The 7,267-nt window shown below is 38.2% G+C and overlaps 1 long non-coding RNA gene across 1 annotated transcript; it reads left to right on the top strand.

The window, feature by feature from the left end:
• The first annotated feature begins 263 nt into the window (after positions 1-263).
• LOC121533745 lies at positions 264-6,197 on the top strand. Its single transcript, XR_005994491.1, has 3 exons — positions 264-286; positions 4,854-4,907; positions 6,117-6,197. It is a non-coding gene; the product is annotated as an uncharacterized LOC121533745 (long non-coding RNA).
• Positions 6,198-7,267: the final 1,070 nt, after the last annotated feature.

Raw genomic sequence — 7,267 nt, 5'->3', positions numbered from 1 at the left:
GTCAGAAAAGCCATGCAGACAGAGAGAAAATGGCACATACTGTTGAGTATATTCCTTCTGCTGATCACCTCGAGCCAGTGCATGGACAGGAAGGAAGTGAAGCAGAAAGAGAGAAGGACCCTGCTGGACCTTATCTTACAGGTTATCGGAGACAGCCAATGGGGGGACAAGCCTGCAGTCTCCAGGCGCTATAACAGTGGCCTCTTCCCTGCAGCCCAAGAGATGAAGTTCTCCTCTCGAGAAAAGCCTTTATATGTTCCTAGGCTGGATAACAGTAGACCCATAGGTAAGCTGATAAGATTTATTTTTAGGCCATGATAAAACGGTAATCCCTATTTCACTGGGGCGTGACAGCTGCCTCTGGTCTGTATCAATATGTCTGCTACTGTAGCCTTTTGTGCATGATTACTTGTCCTTTTCTATGTAGGAAATGTCACACTATGATTTGAAGAGGTGAGAGCTGTCAATAAATTATGACTATTTTATAAACAATCTGTTTTTATAAATGTAATCGATGCAAGTATGCTTCACTATTTGGGGATGAGACAATATCAGCAATTGATTCAACAGGCTCTACATTACAATTAATTAGGGGAGCTATCTGTATTTCTGTCTCTGATGTGATAGTGTGTGAAGTGTGGATCTATATTCCAGTTCCCTTTTGGCACCCTGAAAGAGCCACAATCCACCCTCTCACTTGGCTAGTGAGGTATCACCACATCATGCAAAAGATTATCAATGGCTGACGCAGGCCAGGGCATCACCAACCAAGTTGCCCAGGGAGGAGCATCATTAGCATACTAAACTTGTGAATGATTCATTCAGTTCAGGATACATTGCGGAATCTCAAACCATGAATGATCAGCCTCCTCTAGCTTCTTGGCCAGCCAATGGTGAGCGTCACAGGAACTCATCACAGGTGACGTGAGACCAGGACACTCACGTGGCACACAGTTTAGTCAGCTGTGAACACGCAGCCATTTTTACCACATTCACTGACTCAATTTCACCTGTAAGATCGAAAGACTATATTAATATAAAAGCCTTTTTGATCTAGTGGAACAATAGAATCCATGTGATTTGTGTTGGCTTTTGGAACTTGGTCAGATGTACTGAACGGGAAGTATTTGATACGTTTAGAGTCAATTTATTCATTTTGTCAAATTCTGTGACTGGTAAAAGCATTACTCATTGCCTTAGAATTTGTTTTGCATGGCTTTGATATATCTTTGAAGTCATTGTCAAGTGAGAGTAAGGATGGTGTTACTGTGCCTTTAAGACATTACAAAATAGCATATGCTAACTGGGACTGAGCCATACTAGTAAATCCTTAATACTCATCTGTGCAATTGTGTGAGCAATGCTACACATTCCCTCAGACTGTCCATATTACCATCCAAAAGATTGGTTTTAGAAATGCTTTATTGGGACATCCCCCTAATGTTGTCGAAGCAGTGTCTTAGACCCACTGTGTAACAGGCAAGAGAACCACACAGGCCGCTGGCCATACGGAATGTACATTTTGAGGAAGTCAAAATGTTGCACATTAGCAAGTGCTGTGTGCGCCATTCCTTAAGACCCACAGTCACACTAGTTTGTCTATGTTTTGCACGCAAGGAAGGAAAGAGAAATACCTCCTGCACACAGTTTCCATTCTCTTTGCCAATGTGTACTAGGTATCTCTCTTTTCTTACCATCAGGTAATCCAGACATCTCCAGCAGCAAGACAATATTATTGGACTTATAGGCAATGCTTTTGATGTCCTACCGGCAGTGGTGGAAAAAGTACTAAATTGTCATACTTGAGTAAAAGTAAAGATACCTTAATAGAAAATGACTCAAGTAAAAGGGAAAGTCACCCAGTAAAACACAACTTGAGTAAAAGTCTAAAGGTATTTGGTTTTAAATATACTTAAGTATCAAAAGTAAATGTAATTGCTAAAATATACTTAAGTATCAAAAGTAAAAGTAAAAGTATAAATCATTTGAAATTCCTTATATTAAGCAAAGCAGACGGCTCAATTTTCTAGTTTTTTTAAAATTTATTTACAGATAGCCAGGGGCACACTCCAACACTCAGACATAATTTACAAACAAAGCATTTGTGATTAGTGAGTCTGCCAGATCAGAGGCAGTAGGGATGACCAGGGATGTTCTCTTGATAAGTGTGTGAATTGGACAATTTTCCTGTCCAAATGTAACAAGTACTTTTGGATGTCAGGGAAAAAATGTATGAAGTAAAAAGTACATTATTTTCTTTAGGAATGTAGTGAAGTAAAAGTAAAAGTTGGCAAAATAGAAATAGTAAAGAAAAGTACAGATACCAAAAAAAACGACGTAAGTACTACTTTAAAGTATTTTTACTTAAGTACTTTACACAACTGCCTACCGGTTAGTGTTCGCATTTACCTGCCGTTTTCACACTTACACAACTCACATCTGATCTGGATTGGAGCCAGGTTAAGGTTTCAGGACCCTTATCCCCCTTACGTAAGACCCATAGCCTATTCATCTTTTTATATTGGAGTGATGACTTGTTGTTTTCCGTAGTGCCCAGTTGTATGTCTGGACATCAAACGCATTGCCTAAGCTTACTGTAGTGGTTTGTAATTGAACCGATCATCTTCTGCGATTTCTGCATCAGAGAGTACTGTTCATTCCTCGGTCCAGTCTGGTAAAAATTAGCACAGCAGCTAGCTGCACTGAATTCTTTTTATGACATTGATAAGCATTATAACTGCCGGGCTATAATCTCCTTGAACTGTTAGCCTGAATGCATCTGACACCTGTATGCTTTGCATGTTTGGAGAGTGGATGGGCTTGGCTGAGCTACAGAATGTGTGCAATGAGTCTCCAAGCCTGTTGGCTTGTCCTCAGTTGTGGGGAAATCTGGGAATCTGTGTATGGGCATTTCCATGGTAACAAAATTACACTGAGGCTCCAATTTTCACTTTAAAATGTACGCCAAACAAAAACCATTGATTGCAAAGTTAAACAAACCATCTATGCACAAGGACTACTTTTAACCATTTCCACTGAACATTTTACAAAAGCAGATGTAAAGCATAGCACAGTAGAGTTCAGTACAGCACAGTAGAGTATAGTTCAGTTCAGTACAGTAAAGTACAGTACAGAAGGGGAGAGCAGATATCAGTACAGTATAGTACAATACAGCAAATTATACTGTACTCTACTATAGTGTCCTCTACTGTACTGTACTAAACTCTACTGTACAGTACAGTACTGTATTGTACTGACCTATACTTTACTCTACTTTTCTTTACTGTACTGTACTGTGATGTGCTCTACTGTACTGTACTGTGCTGTCCAAACTTGTGAAACAGATGTCTATCATTGGTTCAGATTTGGACTGACCAAATTTCAACTACTTTTCAACGTCCATGGACGTCCAATGTCAGTCGGTGCTCAGTGGGTGAGGAGGCTGGTTACAGTAAATGGAAAGAGAGGGGGCTCATGGGTAGGTGTCAGCAAGAACCGGGAGAAGTGATATTAACTGGAGAGAGCGAGAAGAGAGATAGGGAGAAAGAGAGGGAGAGGTTGTCCAGACTGTTTTCACACTCTTGCTTTGACCACCACGCGACAGAAAGAGGAAGAAGACCGTTAATAAGAGCTGAACATAACAGTATGCCAGTGGACGGGAGGACAGTAGCAGGTGGCCCAACTGTGTTTTGTAACTACTATGATTTCCCATTGTAGCCAATTCAATTGCAGTCATTCTGTTACTTACCTTTTTGTAATTCTGTTACTGATTTGGTAACAGAATGACGCGTTTTAATCACTTAATAATTCATAAACCCAATTGTTATCAGTAAAAACACTATAACTAATTGGTAGGTCTACCTTTACTTGTTACTTCTGTAAACTTTCATTAGGAGGGAGAGAAATCTGAAAATATCTTAAAGATATGTGGGTTTTTGGAATCAGAATGACAAGACACTAGGCAAATAATTTCTGCAAAACTAAATTCAAATGTTGATATTAGTTGGCAGGGGTCTTTACTTCAACATTATTGTGTTTTGATTTATTTATAATACCAAAGATTTTTAAAGATATTTTTTCTAGATGTTTTCTAAGACCCCTTTTCAATCTGTTTGAAATCAAAGCCTCCCTAATTTTAACGATGGAAAATGGTTAAAAAATTTATATATGCCTTAATTTATCCAAAATATAGACTTAGATTACATTTGACACCAGATTTTATGTGCTCCTATGAACTTCACATGTTAGTGCTTGAATCAGTGTAGATGAAGGGGATGGCAACTCAATACTAGGAAGGTGTTCCTAATGTTTGGTATACTCAGTGTATATAAAAATGAAATAAAAATACTTAAGAACTCATAGTTGTTTTATCCCCATCAGCTCTCTTCCAAGCTAGAAAATGTATAGGCCTCTATTCTCTGATGGCACTTTCTTTACTTTATAATATAAGCACAGGTGTGATGGTTGTTTGTTCGTATTTACATTGCCTTACTTTAAATGTTGTAATATTTAAACATTTACCTATTACTAAAGGGTTATCTTAAAGCTGAAATCCGTAAAGGGGTAAACAGCGCCACTGTTCTTTGTTATTGTTTTTGTTTTGTTGATGAAATGGAAGACAGGAGCGTCCGGCAGCGTGGTAAAAAATTTTTTTATCATCATGTGGCCGGTGACACTTTGCTTCTAGAAAGTCCAATATCTTGAAAACTTTACTGCTGACATGCAAAACATTTTGGGACTGTATCAACAGTGGACTAATGAAAATAAATACTAAAAGATCGTTTTTGAGTGGATTTTCCCTTTAATGCTAAGAGGTTTCACAGATTGGTTACTTTTCTTTTTCTTTTTTGTAGATATTGTCCCAAGAGATGTAAACCTGAAAGACAAGTTCATAAAGCATTTCACAGGTAAGAAAACTGATATTAAAAAATGTTCAATCAACATTCTATTTTTTCCATTTGTTTCTGGATCAATCTCACCTTACATCTGGGGCCATATGCATCAAGCCTCTTAGAGTAGGAGTCTAGGATCAGGTCCCCTCTGTCCATGTACTGTTATTCATTGTGATCTAAGAGGCAAAACGTATCCAAAATCAGCACTTCTACTCTGATACCCTTGATGCATACAACCCTGCACACATTATAGCAGCTACAAATATTTTAAATCCATGTAGAACTATTTAGTTTGGCAGGGGAAGACTCTCGGCTCTGTGAGCTGAATCCACATGACCCTTAATTTCTGAGTCCCGCCTCTTGAATGCCTAATCAAGTAGCTTTCCAAAGTTCAATCATGATGTCAGAGACCCTAATTCAACATTATTCCTACATGAGAATGAAATCCCTAAAACTATGTTATTGCCTCGGATGGGTCTCACAGATGTGCTGGAGAAAGTTGTCATTAAATGAATTTCTGATGGCCATAGGGGAGAGAAGTGAGCATATTACTCCGACAGAAACAGCCAGGGTAAAGTTGAAGGCAACGTAATGTTAAGCTACTTATTTGTAGCAGGACCTCTGAACAGACTTCAGTAATTGTTGTGAAAATCTGTTATACGGAGGCTCGCTAAAGGCCCAGAAGTACTTAGGAGTGATCATTAAGTCTATTGTCTGAGTCCTTTTGTGATGTCATGTCATGTAGTATGAACCAGTAGAGCAATGATTCTTGAGTCTGGGCAGAGCAAGGTTTAGGTTTATTTGAACATCTTGGTACATATGCAGAAACATACATAAAATGTTATGTCATACAATTTAAAACACAAGTGAAATATATAATCAGCCTAACCATATGGACAGTGCATCATCAATAAGTCATAAACAACGAATTGGCATACCCCTAAATCAATAAAAATGCATATCAATGTAGTTAGTGATAGAGAGTGTAATTTGTATAATTTGTCATTTGCATAGTTGGAGCTCTGCCTTAGTGAAAGGATATCTTGACTGCTAGATAATGCTTTGCATGCTTGTCCAACAATATTGTTGCTCTTTTGATGTTGTTGCTAATGGCAAATTATATCAACTTCAGTTCTGTTATTGAAATATTAAAAAGGAGGAAAGGAAATGGAACACATGATTTCTTTTGTTTTTTGTTTCCTGATAAGAACTTTTATTTTTAAGCAGGACCAGTCAAGTTCTCATCGGAATGTAGAACACATTTTCATAGACTCTATCACAACACAAGGGACTGTTCAAAACCAGCATGTATGTATTCATTTTTTATATCATAATACTGTGTAAAATGTGTAAAATGTAAAATATAAATGTATCTATATTCGTGATCAGTAATGTTGGTTTCTGATAGTCATATACACCATGTTTCTGGCTGCCTTACGACACTTTATTCTAGCCTGGTCCCAGATCTGTTTGAGCTAGAACCCAAATACTCATTATGAATTAATTGAATGCCTAGGTGCCGTAACATGGTGTCTTGCTCTAACGTTAGCCAAACTCTTTTCGATGACCTCATATTCCATTTTTTAAAACCAATTTAACAATATAATCACTTGTCTTTTAATAGAAGCAATAAGTGGACACTTGAATCAAAGCATATAACATGTCAGTGTTCCACAGCATGTGCCATTAAGTAAACATGAATTTAGCGGATCTACTGAACAATCATGTTGTCATTGTAGTTTGTATTGGAAAAGGGACAGATGACATCAGACAGTAAGTAGTGAATGACCTCTGATAGTATGTCCCCTGACTGTATGTTAGCTTCTCAGATGGCTGCCTGAACTGAACTGTCTGAGCAGCAGTCCTGCCACCATTGTGGACCAGTGAATTAGAGCATGGAGTTTTGCTGTCTTCTTTTTTGTGTTGTCAATAAAGCAAAACACAACGACAACAGCCTCGTAGACTACTGAAACTCAGTTTAGTGAAACACTGGTCATACGTTACAGTGTGTTGGCTTTGCTCACCAACAACCCCTTTCCTATTGAATAAAGAGAAACGTGTCATAGAAGGCCAACTCATTCCCCTCTCTCTTCAGCCTCCCTAATCCCCTGGACTCCAGTGTGGGGCTCAGGCCAAGGAGGGAGAAATTGTGAAATACTCTCTCTTGGATGATTTTAAAACTTTGACTGGCTGGACTTGAATGTCCTTCTGATTTAAAATGGCATGTTTGTGTTGTTGCATATATTCAGAACAGCTGTAAAAACATACAGTACCAGTCAAAAGTTTGGACACACCTATTCCAGGGTTTTTCTTTACTTTTACTATTTTCTACATTGTAGAATAATAGTGAAGACATCAAAACTATGAAATAACAC

This window comes from Coregonus clupeaformis, chromosome 20, assembly GCF_020615455.1.
Source record: "Coregonus clupeaformis isolate EN_2021a chromosome 20, ASM2061545v1, whole genome shotgun sequence".
NCBI lineage: Eukaryota > Metazoa > Chordata > Actinopteri > Salmoniformes > Salmonidae > Coregonus > Coregonus clupeaformis.
Note: the sequence above shows the minus strand (reverse complement) of the source record. Positions and strands in the feature narration are given on the sequence as shown.